Source organism: Manis pentadactyla, chromosome 1 (assembly GCF_030020395.1).
Source record: "Manis pentadactyla isolate mManPen7 chromosome 1, mManPen7.hap1, whole genome shotgun sequence".
Taxonomy (NCBI): domain Eukaryota; kingdom Metazoa; phylum Chordata; class Mammalia; order Pholidota; family Manidae; genus Manis; species Manis pentadactyla.
The window spans coordinates 123,963,930-123,979,382 of NC_080019.1; the positions used below are offsets into that span (position 1 = coordinate 123,963,930).

Genomic DNA, 15,453 nt, shown 5'->3' on the forward strand with positions numbered 1-15,453 from the left:
CTATGGTTGGCTTCCTCCTGGCCGAGCTCGGACGCCGGGGGCTTGGTTCAAGTAACTCCGCAGCATTTCAGAGAACGTTTGGAGAGGTTCCTGACTTGCCTCTGTAGAGTTATAAATCGACAAGTACCCTTGTTCACACTAACTTACGAGATCCATATTGTTATTCTCTATAACATAGATCGGAAAACTGAAGCTCGAAGGTAACATTCCCCAAAAATGTTAGCTAACTTTAAGAGAAATGATATCTATCCCCTCTTTACTTCTATTTAACCCGCATAAAAAATTTAGCTACTGTAAAATCATGGAATGTCAGTATTACAGTGGACCTTAGAGACCTATTGTGAAATCATGGACTATTGACTTATGAAATCATAGAATATCATTTAAAGAGTTGAACTTATTTTTACCATTGGAGAAGCTGGGAGGGGAAGTGACCCGACCACCCATCCATAGTGTCGCCCAACTCATCCATAGCTCGTATGAAACTTGGGACTTTTGACTTTGACTTTGACTCTGGTGTTTCCCCATTTCACCACATTTTCCCTGTGTTGGTAGTCCCATGGAAGGTATGCTAGCAGAAGTTCCTAGAGTTGTGTTATATAATATGTCTCCCCTCAAAATTTAGGAAATTCACTTAAGGTACCCAGTTGTCCAACAGTGGGTGAAATAGGCCAGAAGCCTTGGGGCTATCTTGTTCTTTGTGAGGAGTCCCAAAGGAGAAAGACAAAACTCACATCCTTCACACACACTCCGTTCTGCAAGTTGTTCTGTGTCTGGGTGTGAATGAAAGATCTTGGAGAGAATTTGAGGCTCTCCCAGTGTCAGAATATGTGGGTTTCAGGTTGGGGGTGCAGTGGATGTTATAACGAAAAGTGGATTCTATGGAGTACAGGAAAGGGCAGAAGTTTTGGAGCCCTGGGAACAATCTCAGAGCTATGGTGTAATCTAAATGCAAGCTAGGACCAGCAGAGGGAGTGGTGTCCACTCCAGCCACCCAGCCTCAATCTCTGTGGTGCCAGCACCAGGCGTTGTACAGATAGGAAAAGTGGAGGTCTCAGAGATAAAACAAGTCATTTCCTTTTATGGATTGTTTTGTATCCCCCTAAAAAGAAGGTATGTTGAAATTCTAACTCCCAGAACTTCAGAGTGTAACCTTATTTGGAAATGGGGTCATTGCAGATCTAATTAGTTAAATTAGTAAGATGTCATACTGGCATATGATCTGATCAGGCCTCCTCCTCAACCTCAGGAAAGCCAGATCAGAGCAGACTAGTCCACCCAGAACTGTTACCTACAGTTACCTCTCTGGATTCACACATTACTAGGTCTGAATGGGACCTAGTAATCCCACCAGTTAACTATCCAGCCTCTTCGGTAACCACAGTGGCCAGGGGCTTGCCCCCAGCTCATTTTGTCTTTGGACAACTCCGACTCAGAAAGTTCTTGCTTAGGTTAAGATGATACCAGTTCCCAGCAACATCTGTCCACTGGTGAGACAGGGGGTGGGATGAAAGAATGTGGATAGGGAGCAAGGGCTGTACCCTATTTTACCCAGATAGCAGCGATCTGTGCCTTGAGGAGCAACACTCAGCTTTTGTCTTAGAACTCTGCTCCTCAGAAATGACTTCAGCATTCCTGAAATCAATTCTGTATTTATTGCCTGCCCCTCAGTCTCTAGATCAGTTCCTGGCATGGAACAGGGCCTCAAAAAAGCAATGGCCTCTGAGTGGAGAAAATGTAGAGGAAGTGAGCAGGAAGGACAGAAGGGCAACAACTCTGGCAGGCAGAGTCGCATGTGTTCCCCGGAGATTGCCCCAGGCAGTGGCCTCCACAGCCACCATCAGCACCTCCCTCTCCTGGTCCCACCTTGGCTCCTAGCCACAGGTCCACTGCTGTCCTCCTCCCTTCCAGGCTGGCACTGCTCTTTGAGGCGGACATCACACCCTGACAGCCCTGCCCAACCCCTGGGGTAGAGAGGGGTCTCACGGAAGGGGAAGCAGGATGGCCAGCTCCCTTCCTGAGTGCTTTCCACCACAAATTCCAACATCTGCGTTGCCTCTCCTGAAATCAGCAGGAGCCCAGGTGAGTGATGGTAACAGGCTTTGCAAGGGAATACACAAAACTTCCCTTCACGTTCCAAATTATTGGGCAGATTGGCTTTGTTCCTGCTTATGCTCGACAGCCACCTCCTTGAATTTAACCATGACTGGGACCTTAATTAAGCACTGCCTTGCTTTGAGACCCTCTAATGAAAAGAGCTACTACAGTATGACATAATGTGTTTTATTATAGTTAATAAAATAAAAAACATTGGGACAGGAAGTGATGAGGTGTTCTCTAAGAATCTTAAAATGTTTCGCTCATCAAAATTCAAACTTTTGCCTCTTGTGTTATCTCTCCCACTCCCAATCCCACTGAAAGTGAATGCTAATGATGAGGGCTTTCTTAATATTTAAAAAATAAATAAGTAACTGAGCCAGTTAGCTTTCTGCCTGTTGGAGCAGGATCCTGAGGTAACAACCACTCAGTTTCTCCCCAAGAACAGAATTCCAAACCTAGGAAGGGCTTTAAGTTCACTGAGCAGAGAAATAGTAGAGCCTGCCTCCCAACCTTTGGAAAAATGCCCAAAGGTTGTGACTTAATGACCACTGAGTCAGTAGCAGCTCTCTGCTCACTTCCAAATAACACGTTGTTCTTTTCCTTTTCAAGTAGTCCCTCCACAGGATAAGACAATCACAGATTTTGTAGTACACAGTAGAAATTCATGGTGGCAAGGGCCAGATTATTTAAATAAAATACATCAAGTATTGGGAGAGTGAGCCAAGGACAAAGATAATTTTCTACTTCAAACATTGCTCTGATTTGCAACTCTACTGTTTCTCTTCTCTTCAAAGCTATCTACCAAAATGATAGCTTTACCACAAAAACCTTCCCTAGCCTTACCACAAAAGCCTCCAAGTTGCCAAAATACTTTTCCGAGAAGACCTGTTGTGTATAAAAGTTTTCATTATTTCCTAAATGTTTCTTGACCCTTTAATAACTAGTTAAATTCGAGGAGTTTAGAGAAGCACTTACTTTTTTCAAAACCTGTCAGGCAAAAAACAGAAAGAGAAAAGGACGCAAGATAGGTGGTTTGAGGAGCCTTGGAATGGAAGTAGGAAATGTGGATTATTTTCTTGGCTGAGCTACAAACTTATCTTGTGCCTGCTAGAAATCACAGTTTTTTTGTGACTGTAAATTTTCCATAAGTGTCAACTGGTATGGTTTGTAAATTAGTGCAAGGAACAAGCAAGAAATGCCACATATTGTAATTTCATTGTGTTAATTTTGCCGGATTCTATTGCATTTCTACTATTCTATGAACTCATAATGGAATAAAGAGTATGGACTTTGGTTCAGAATACATGTGATATTAGTATAACCACCCTGTGGAAAAAACAAAATATATTTTGAAGAAGACTATATAGTTATTGTTTACAATAGGTAGACTTTTTATTTTAATAACTGTGCTTGTGCTCACTTGCATTTGTTCTGCTTTGAACTCTCAAATATGTAATAAATAAAAATAATAATATTACATTTTTATTTGACTGTTGTAACAGTCTTCAGATTGGGTTAAGAACCAAGCTCCATTTTCTTTACCATCCATTTGCCATCATATTGCTTTCATTCTAAAAAAAAATTGGAGGTTTTATTAACCTCCTTTATTTAATTAAATCCTTAATTTATAAATTAAGCCCCACTTTGCCAGAAGTAGTGTTAGGCACAGGGCAAACAATTAGGCATTTCCCCACTTCTGTGAACTTGAGCTCAGTCTTCAGTGACTCCTCATTGCATAGGATAAAGTCCAAACTCCTCAGACCTTTGCATGCAGTCTGGCCCCATCTCTTCCTCTAGGCTCCTTGTATTTTTACATCCACTTCCTTTCTCCATCTGTCCTTCACATTAGCCATACTAGTCTGCTCAGTGTGCCAGAGCACCCCTCGTTCCTTCACTTTTTCATGCCTTTGTTAATCTGTCTGGAAATGCCACTTCCCGTTCTTGCCCTGGAATTACTCTAGTTCAAAGGTCACCTCTTTCCCCACACCTCTTGGGCAGAATTAGTCTGCCTTGAGATCTGGAGGAACTGTTTGCATCCCTTTATCTCACAGTATCACAGTTTGCTCAGTGTCTGTCTTTACCCCACAGCCCTTTGGGAGCAGGCGCACTTCTTTTGTCCCTATAGCATAACCCAATGAATGCGGTGTCCGCCTCTAAGAAGCCCTTGATAAGTGTTGGTCGAATCAGTGACTACACTTCTGAATCCCCCTTGCCCTCATATTAGTGCTCTTAAAAACATCAATTTCTTGGAAAGCGATCTGATTATCGCTCTTACTATACATGGCAAAAGGAGATATTAATAGCTATAATGTTGGAAAGGAAATAACAGAAATAAGGACATCTACTGAGTAAGAAAGAGAAGGCATTAAAGCAGGATGTTGTGCTGCCAACAGTCAGTCAAAAATCTTTATTGAAGCTTATACATTGGGCCCTTTGCTAGATGCTGCCTCTTGCTTGGTTTCTTAAATTGAACTATAGTAGGTATTGTCTTTGTTTTCATGTTAGGTTCAGAACCCTTTCTAAAAAATTCTTTGTTGTTAGGCGCACACACACACACACACTCACACACACACACACACACAGTTTTAATGAGGTCCCTCTGAGCTTTGTGTGCTCCGTGAGAACAATGTTGCTGTTTTCATGAAAGTGTGTCTTGCTAGTTGTGTCACTCAGGTGTTCTTATTAAGTAGCATGTGCTCTGCATAGGATTCCAGACACTGTGTTGTTCTGTGGCTAAGGTAGGGGGCAGGGGAAACCCTCAACAGGAAGCATAAAGCTCTCACAAGAGCAACTCATGTTTTAGTTGTCTCCTCTCCCATGGCCTGGAAGTCAGGAGAGCTCAAGGTAAGGGAGGCTATAGAGAGAACTCATGCTTGGGAAACCAGTGACATGGGTCACGTGGGCTGGTGGTTTCTGTGCAAACATGCTTCTCTGTGAAACATAGAGCAGGAAATGGTGAAAGTTTCCAATCCCTTTTTATCTCTTATCAAGAACATTCTAGGACACAAAAGAATTTGCGTCTCACTGTTTCTCATATGTGGTGTTTTCTAGCCAGTGTCTTGAGTGAATTGAGTTAAAAAATGAAGCCAAAGTGAAAACTAACTTTGGCCCTAGAATTTTTTTTTCTTCTAACTGTGTCACCCATACTTTTGCTTTATAGGTAACTAACTAGAATGTTCTTCTGTATAGTGGTTTACCTACTCAGGAATACAGCTCTGTCCAAGATAGGCCTTTAGTCGACATTAATTTTGTCTCACTTTTATAAAGGTCTATCATAACCCTAATATTCAGACATTCTTTTTTTTTTTTTTTTAATTGAAGGGTAGTTGACACACAGTATTACATTACATTAGTTTCAGGTGTACAACACAGTGATTCAACATTTATATACATGATAATTCTAGGTACCAGCTATCACCATACCAAGAAGTTGTTACAATATTTTGACGATATTCCTTATGCTATACATTACATCCCGGTTACTTATTTATTTTACAATTGGAAGTCTGTTTATATATATATATATATATATGTATATATATATATTTTGTGAGGGCATCTCTCATATTTATTGATCAAATAGTTGTTAACAACAATAAATTTCTGTATAGGGGGGTCAATACTCAATGCACAATCATTAATCCACCCCAAGCCTAATTTTCGTCAGTCAGACATTCTTAAATACACTGCTCAGCTTTGTTTGTCAAAGACATTACATTTACCTCATTTCAGAAAAGAGTCTAGAAGCATATTTGATTTTGTACTAGAAATGGCTGCAGTGCAGAACTGTGGAGCTGTTTGGGTGACCATAGCTGAAACTCACTTTGATCTTGCTAGATCCTCCCAAATGTGAATTAACGCTGCAGGATAAATTGCCTCTGACTTTTTTAGCATCAAAGAGAAATGCATAAAAATATTAATTGCTTTTGTTTCTTGTCTCCTCTCCCTCCACAGAGGAACATAGAAATAAAGAAAATTTATATGGAGTGGGCAGGAATAAAATTTTCTGGTTAATCAAGTTAGCATATTTATTAAATATAAGATTATATTCCTTGAAGGACTAGAATATAATGGAGTCAAGTCATTGCTAACATACCTCTAAGCAGAATTTAGCACAGATGTCTTTTCCTTCCCCATCACAGGCATTGAGCTCCGCTTTCAGTCTTTCTGGGATCTGGGACCTGGCCAAGTCCTTCCCTCCTGGGACAGCTGCTCTCAGGAGCCAACTAGGCCAGCAGCATTTCTCTCTCAGCTCAGCCAGCTTTCAGGGAGTTCAAACAGCATGGCGGACAAGCCCTTTCAAGTCCAAAGCCAGCTATGCTCACAAGGCCTCCCAACCCTGTAACCTTGAGCTTCCTGGCTGTGCAGCCTCTTTCTCCCCTGTCATCTTCTGGCATCTTAGTGCTTCTTCTCCTTAGCCCTGTCTGCTGGGCAGTCCAGGCTCCTTTCCTCACAAACAAACTGCTTATACTTTGGGCAATCATCAGAGTATTTGATAACCAAAATGGTGTGAGCTGGCCTCAAGCAAGCAGAAAGGAAAATGACCATCATGCAGGTGTGGGTTTGTATAATGCATGGAGGTTTCTGCAGTACCAAATGTTACCCCTTTAGCTGCTGGGCTTACTGCGGGACCCAGAGGTGGTGAAGTGATGGGGAACCCTGGAGGTTCAGAGAGAGGATGCTTCTCAACTGGTACTATTGTGCTGGTACAAACCCACTGAGTATTGCCCTTCTGAGACCCCAGATGACTTCCCAGAATGTTGCCTGCAATCTTTACCTTAACAGAATTCTAGTTGTTCTCTCCCATGCAGCTCTTAGAAATCGTGGCTGCCTATTCACTGTAGGCCATGGGGCCCACGTCTGGGCAGGGGTGGGGGCTTTCTCCTTGACTACTCTCAGGCTACTTCCCTCATTATCATTCCCCCAACGCCCCACCCCCACCTTTATGCAAAGGCAAAAACTCCTTCTTGAGCTCATGACAGCTACTGTGTATCCCTGTCTGCTTCTTTCATTCCCTTTTCTTTGGAAAGCTCCTATCTCTACATTTCATCAAGAACTTTGGTTCACTTTTTCTCACTAAGAAATATTTATTAAGCATTCACTTTGCCAAACAGTCTGTTGTGTGTGCAAAGATGTGTAAGACATGATTCCTGTCCTTAAAAGGAAGTTCATTGTTTAATGAAGCAATAGAAAAGAAAGAAGTACCGGACTACTTGGTAAATGCCTGAGTGGACTTGTCTCTTCCTGGCTTCCGCTGGCAGCCAGCATTCCTTGGCGCTCTTTGGCGTTCCTTGGCTTGCAGCTGCACCACTCCAGTTCTGGCCTTTGTCATGTGTCTCCCTGCGTGTTTCTGGTTCACATGGCATTTCCTTCTTCTTAGGCCACCAGTCATTTTGGATTAGGGTCCATCCTAAGACCTCATCTTAACTTGGATAAATATGCAAAGACCCTATTCTCAAATAAAGTCATATTCACAAGTACCAAGGGTTAAGACTTCAACTTACCTTTTGGTGGAGGACACATTTCAACCTGTAACAGTTGGATAGGAAGGAGAGCAAGGGAAGGGCCAGAAAAGGCTAGCTGGACAGAATTGGTGAGCTAGTAATTTGGACTCATCCAGGTAGAGCAGAGTATCATGCCATCTGGAGCAATGTCTACAAATGGACTGAGGCCTGAGAGCATGGGAACTGCAAGTTTGAGAAACTGTAAGTGATTCAGCCTGGCAGGTAAAAAGGATCTATCTTCAGTAGAGGCAAGAGAAAAATCCTGAAATGTGGCAGGAGCTGAGTCATGAGTCTAATCATCTTCTCACACAAACATACCTTTACTTCTTTCTCCCATTTTGGCTTCTGGCAACTAGTTGTCTTGGCTGCTACTTCCCCATCACTTCCAAAATCAGAGTGATACCCAATTCACCTGATTCTGCCTCCTAAAACCTCCTACATCTGCCTTCTGCTTTTCATCCCCCTTCCCTTAGTTCAGGCCTTCATTGTCACAAACAGTGCAACAGCTCCTTCACTGGTCCCCCACTTTCGTGCTCATGCATCCCTTTCCCATCCTCCTTGGCTGCCAGAGCCATCATTCCATAGTGTCAGCTCAGGCTGGTGCCCTGGCCAGGGGGCAGGTGTGCGGGCAGTGGTGGGTGGAGACACATGGTATAATGAAGGAAGTTGCCTTAGCCTGATGCTTCAGCCAACCTGAAGGGAGAGCACTTGCTTTCCAGAGGACTACAGCCTCTGATCTACTCTTTAAAGAAATTTTTTCACTGTGAATTAATAAGTTGGTGTTTGGAGTTTATTTTTAAAATGCAAGTTAAATTGCTTCCTACATTTAAATCCTTCAGCCACTCCCCTTCACCTTCAGGTTGAAATCTGAACTCCTTGTCTTGGTTTGCAAGGCTGTGGGTGATCTGACCCTTGGTCACCTATCTACTTTAGGATATTCCACTGTTTCTCTCCAGACCCTGGATCCCAATACTACTGAATTATCTGAGTTTTATTGTGTGACAGTTTTTCTTCTGCCTAGGATGCCACCTAGTCATCATTCTATTTCTGGCGTCCTTTAGCTTGTTCTTCCAAATACAGCTCAGGATTTGCTTATGAGGGAAACCTTCCCTGACTCTTCCAGGCCAGGGTCAGGTAACCCTGCTCTGTGCTCCCAGAATGCCTCATTCTAGCCCTGATTATAGCCTCCTGATCCAATGTGGTCTCTGAGTCCTTCATTGTAATGGTTGATTTTCTTGCTTACCCTTCCTTCTAGACTGTGAGCAACTCAAGAAGGTAGTAGGTCAGTTCTAGAATCATGTACCTAAAATACAGCCTTTTGGGTATCTGCGGGGGTATCTGTCTTGCCAGTGGGTTTCAGCCCCGGGCAAGATTGCTATGGATTCAATGTGACCAAAGAAATTGACAGCAAAACATTCTTGAGGTGAAAGGGGTGTACCCAACTTTATTTCCAGGTGGGAAATCAGTCAATAAATCCTATTCACTCAGAGTAAGTCTGCATGCAGCAAGCCGGTCTCTGCCTCTGGGCCTCTCTGTCCGCACAGTCATCCCACACAGCTGTCATCTGGGCCTCTGTCCTCAGTGCTGCCACCACTCCAGCCTCTGCTCTGCTCTCCTGCAGCCTCACAGCCGTACTACCATGTCGCACACAGAGCACTGAGCGGAGCTCTTTATACAGAGTCAGCAGCCATGTATTGCCCACAGGTGTGCAGTGAGCTAGTCAACCAGGGCCAGGTGAGAATCCTGGCCACAGGAACTCTCATTTTATCCACAGTATCGCATGCTTTTTTTGGCCTAATTTTGGGCACTTTTTATTTTGCTTTTCCTTGATGGAATTGCTGGATTTCCACAGACATTAGATGTTGATTCTAAGGCACCCCCCTTTGAAGGGGTAGTGCTTGCAGTTACCCATGATGGAAGCTGAGGAGCAATGCCTGAATGAGTTAGGGATGGAGCAATTAACAGTCAGCTGGAAGCATTTGTGTGGATGAGAAATTGAGAATATGTGGAGACTCTGAAGACTATTGTCTGTGAGTGGATCCCAATTGTAAATGTTTGAAAAACTTGCTTTCAGCCACCTATTGTGTTTGGTAAAAGTTAGCATTTATAATTAGCATAAAAATTAACTAAAAAGTTAGCACTCATAATTAGCATTTCAGAATCCAGTATATTATTTAGTGGTTTTGAGATCTAGACTCATAGTAAATAAAAGAAAAATAGCCACAAAGGAAATAACAATACCATCTTTCATAAAATATTGCAAATCTATTATGATCTAGTCTGAAATACAAAGTCTGAAGTGTTTTTTGTCAAATTATTTTTTAAAGTCTTTAAAATGCCAAAAAGTTAGGAACAAAGAATAGAACAGATAAAAGAAAAAAGTGCTCAAAAGGGATTGTCTTTTGAACCAGACTCTACACCCAATCTTGTGTTAACTTAATTTCTCTTTACTAGAAGTTGGGGGTGCAAAAATGAATAGGACAGAGTTCCCACTCTTAAGGCCCTCACCATCTAATGGGAGAGACAAGCTGGCCAAACAATAGCTATGAGTCAAGGAAATGATTTAGGTCAATCATTTAGAGTTGACACATTGGATTTATCTTTGGAGGCAGTAACTCTAAGAATAAGAAGAGCTGCCTTCCTGCCAAAGCTAATATGTGAGTGATTGGGGTTTGTAGGCATAATTCAAATGAGTCAAACCAGTCCTTAGAGCAGATAACTGAAAACATTGCACAGGTTACCAATCCTTGTCCCTCAGGCAGAAAACCACCATATTATTTCTTGACTGTATTGAATTTGGTGGATTAATGTGATGTTTTCTGGAATGTTCTGTGGATTCTGTTTTTAGAAAGTTGCTCGACTGCCTGAGTAGTTTTATTTTTTAAAAATAATAATTATTCTTCATTGTAAATTGCTTTGCTCTGTGATTTTTCTTTTCAGTTTTGTGTTTAACAGTACTTGTTCTGTTTTAAAAACATTTTTTGGGAAGCCACCATTGGTTGCTCTTTGTGACTTTAAAGGGGGATGCCTTTCTTTAAGATAGTGGTAGGAGTGGTTGCTACAATACTAGACATAATTGATAGATAATATCAGTTAATAATGAGGTTTATTTGAGACCAAAAAAGATGCTTAAAAATAGGCTGTTCTTTGGTAAATCACTCATCTTCATAGAGTCTCCCCTTACTGTGGGTAATTCTTTTGCGTCAGTTGGCAGTGAACTTACTTATGAGAAGACATGTCACCTCAGGGCTTGTATTTGTTTGAAATGAAAACTTCTTTCTCCTTTCAATGACAGACAGTGATACTTTCCTGTTTTAATTCAAAACAGGTTTCAGAATGCGTGACATTTTCAAGGAGAAAGAAGGAAGAAAGGGTGAATGAATGAGCTGGGGTACACTTCCTATAACATGCAAAGGGAAAATGAGAACTTGTCATGGATAAAACATTCAGAATTACTATGAAAATAGTAATGTTTCTCAATTGGTGTACTAAGTATATACAATCAGCATTTGCCCCTCAAATCAAAAGAAGGCAGCATAGTCTCACTTGAAGAGGGAAAGTGGGTATTAAAAGCTGCTTTTCTTCATGCTCCCTGTCCAAATGGCCTCAGATGTCTGGGATGGTCTCATGAAATCAGTCGGTCCTTTGCTTCCTGGTAGAGTTCCCCCTTCACCTTATGGATCAACATTCCTAATGCTAAAAATAACTGGAGTCTGAGTCCAAGACTTCCGTGTTGGTCATCTCATGTACCTGGCAGTACTGTGGAGTCCTCCTCTCACTCATCTCTAATAACAGAGTATCATCAAGCCTCACCAAAGTTGCCTCCTTGATAATTACCCCTGATTATAGCACCCTATGTCACAGTTATAGGCTTGCCAAATGTTAAACTGACTTTGTGCCATGGCTCCATGATATAAACAACTATGATACACTTTTCTCATAGAAGGTGTTTTGTTGTTTTATTTGTGGAGGCAAGGAACAAATTGAGGCAAAACTGTCAAATTGTCTTGCAAGTAAATTACTTCTCTAATAGAAATTAGGGTCCAAGTTCAAGTCATAACTATAACTAGCCACATAGTTTTGTTCAAGTCATTCTACACTGCTGGGCTTCATTTTCTCCACTTGGAAAATGAATGTGCATATGAGGGGGATAATATTCCAGTGATAAATTGTGGAAGCAGTAGAAATAGCAAACTGGGGAACAATCTTACCTGAATGTGTTGAGTGTGAATATGAGTATGTTGAAGCACATAAATATAGGGAATGTATTTGGGTTCTGTTTTTGCTTCCATGACTGATTCCTTCTGAGTCGTGGGGCATTTATTCAGTTTCTGCATGCATTCATTCATTTGTCCACACATTCACTCATTCATTCAATAAAAATTTATTGAGTCTACTATCTTTGGGCCCTGTCTTAAGCTCTGAAGCCATTCGAGTATGCCAAAACAAGCAGGGTTCTGTCTTCAGAAAGCTTACATTCTAGTGGGAGAGTTGGACAATAAATACATAAGCAAATAAGTAAGCAAAATGCAGATTGTGAAAAGTGGTAAGAAAGAAATAAAAAGGATGTTAGGATGGAAGGTAACATAGTCAATCACTTTTAAGTAGATGCTTGTAGAGATGTAGTATGATCGGAGACTTGACAAATGAAATGTCAACAACTTTGGCTTCTAAGCCTGCCAAGGTGGAGAATTTCATATTAGTAATCCAAAAATGACCCATTTAGACAGTTTCCAATGCACAGCACACTTTGTTGACAAAATACCCTGAGGCCAAATGCCACAGATGTCAGCCTCAATTTTGTACATTTTCATAGCATCCTCCAGCAGGGTTGGCCCCGGTCATTACCAACCGCACCCTCATTTAGGGAGGGAGGATGCAGGGAGTCCTCTGACTCTGTGGCACATGCTCTGGCCTCATCAGTCCTGCTCAGACCAGCTTTCAGGCAAAGAATGAACACCTGCTTAGTCACAGCTGAACTGTGCTGACAACGGAGTCACCACTTGCTTCCTCCAGCCCTGCCCATGCCAGCCAGGGCGCTCCTGAGCCCATTTATCACCTGGGGACAGAGCTGACTCACAGAGCACTGGCAGCTCATTTGAATTGGAAGCATTTGGAGACAGAAGGTTTGGATTTAAAGCAGGTGCAGCTGGTGGGTGCCGTGTAATATAACTGGAATTTTCTACCTTGACCTGTCCTCAATGCTTGAAATTCTATTGCTAGAGTCTAGCATCCAATCCATTTAGTTTTGAAAGGTTTTTGTTTGGTTGGTTCTTGGTTTTCAGGTCCCTCATTAATTTCTGAAGGAGGGCCACTCTTTAAATGTTACAATTTAACATCTTAAAAGGGACTCAAAAAAATTCTAAAAATGACAGAAGTCTGGTTACAGGTGTCATGCTGTAGGTCTCATCTTATCCAGAATTGCCCTACCTCTGAAATCACAAATTCATACACTCTACTCTTAGAGCATGATGCCTAGTCTTCTAACCTTTGCATAGAGTCACTTCCACGACACTGCTCTTCAGCCTCCTGGAGACTTGCCATGAGGGGTCTGTGGTTTGTGTCTGATGTAAGACACAGATAACTGTTACTCAAGGTGGAGGGCCATGAGTCTATGTCTGTTATTTCCCACCATTCAGCTTAAGAAATAAAGTATTACTGTGGTAGCTGAAAAATGCCCTCCTTCCCAATGATATCAGGTCCTATCTAATCCCTGAAACCTGTAATGTTAAATTTGGGTAAAAGATCTTTGCATATGTCATTAAATTAGTGGTCTTGAGATGAGTAGATTATCCTGGATTATCCAGATGTGCCCTAAATGCCATCACAAGTGTCCTTATAACAGGGGGATAGAGGGCTATTTCACACACACGTAATCATGAACACATACACACAATTATAAGAAGACCCTGTGAAGACAGAGTTGAAAGAGATTTGAAGATTGGAGTGCTGTGGCCCCAAACCAACAAATGTCAGCAGCTGCAAGTAACTGGAAGATATAAGGAACAGATTCTCCCCGAGAGCCTCTGGAAGGAGCACATCCCCGCTCACACCTTCCTTCTGGCCTGCTGGTACTGATTTTGGATTTCAAACCTGCAGAACTGTGAGAGAACAAACTTCTGTTGTTTAAGCCACGAAGTTTTTGATAATTTTTACAGCAGCCACAGAAAACTAGTACAACTAACAATGAAATGGAAGTCACCTCTATTTCCCTTACCATTTGCAACCATCTCCTTCTCTCTTTGGAAGTAACCAGGGCCTTGAATTTGGTGTTTATTATTCTCTGAATTTCCTTATCCTTTCATTAGATATGTATGTACTCCAAAATAATATGTCATTTGATATGTAATATCCTACTGTATCTTTCTACATATTACTTTTTGCTTTTTTTTTCTTATTAAGGAATCATTGATACACCCTCTTATGAAGGTTCCACATGAAGAACATTGTGGTTACTACATTCACCCATATTATCAAGACCCCTCACACTCGACTGCAGTCACTATCAACGTAGTAAGATTCCACAGAGTCACTACTTGTCATTTCTGTGCTACACTGTCTTCCTCATGACACCCCCCACACCATGTGTGCCAATCATAATGCCCCTCAACCTCCTTCTTTCTCCCTCCCCACCTGTCCTCCCCCACCCCTCCCCTTTGGTAACCACTAGTCCCTTCATTGAGTCTGTGAATCTGCTGCTGTTTTGTTCTTTCAGTTTTTCTTCGTTGTTATACTCCAAAAATGAGGGAAATCATTTGGTACTTGTCTTTCTCTGCTTGGCTTATTTCACTGAGCATAATACCTTCTAGCTCCACTCATGTTGTTGCAAATGGTAGGATTTGTTTTATTTTTATGGCTGAATAATATTCTATTGTGTCTATGTACCACATCTTCTTTATCCATTCATCTACTGATGGACACGTAGGTTGCTTCCATATCTTGGCTATTGTAAATAGTGCTGTGATAAACAAAGGGGTGCATATGTCTTTTTGAATCTGGAATCTTGTTTTTTTTGGGTAAATTCCTAGGAGTGGAATTCCTGGGTCAAATGTATTTCTATTTTTAGTTTTGTGAGGAACCTCCATATTGATTTCCACAGTCATTGAACTAATTTACATTCCCATCAGCAGTGCAGGAGGGTTCCCCTTTCTCTGCATCCTCGCCAACATTCGTTGTTGTTTGTTTTTTGGATGGTGGCCATCCTAACTGGTGTGAGGTGATGTCTCATAGTGGTTTTAATTTGCATTTCTCTAATGAATAGCGATGTGGAGCATCTTTTCATGTGCCTGTTGGCCATCTGAATTTCTTCTTTGGAGAACTGTCTGTTCAGCTCCTCTGCCCATTTTTTAATTGGATTATTTGCTTTTTGTTTGTTGAGGTGCGTGAGCTCTTTATGTATTTTGGATGTTAACCCTTTATCTGATCTGTCATTTATGAATATATTCTCCCATACTGTAGGATGTCTTTTTGTTCTATTGATGGTGTCCTTTGCTGTACAGAAGATTTTCAGCTTGATATAGGCCCACTGGTTCATTTTTGCTTTTGTTTCCCTTGCTGATGGAGATATGTTCATGAAGAAGTTGTTCATGTTTATATTGAAGATAAGTTTGCCTATGTTTTCTTCTAAGAGTTTTATGGTTTCATGACTTAAATTCAGGTCTTTGATCCATTTCAAGCTTACTTTTGTGTATGGAGTTAGACAGTAATCCAGTTTCATTCTCTTACATGTAGCGGTCCAGTTTTGCCAACACTAGTTGTTGAAGAGGCTGTCATTTCCCCATTGTATGTCCATGGCTCCTTTATCGTATATTAATTGACCATATATGCTTGGGTTAATATCTGGACTCTC

At 41.5% G+C, this 15,453-nt stretch overlaps 1 long non-coding RNA gene across 1 annotated transcript; it reads left to right on the forward strand.

The window, feature by feature from the left end:
- Positions 1–27: 27 nt before the first annotated feature.
- LOC118907057 (uncharacterized) lies at positions 28–11,953 on the forward strand. Its single transcript, XR_005022679.2, has 3 exons — positions 28–200; positions 1,912–2,082; positions 10,933–11,953. It is a non-coding gene; the product is annotated as an uncharacterized LOC118907057 (long non-coding RNA).
- Positions 11,954–15,453: the final 3,500 nt, after the last annotated feature.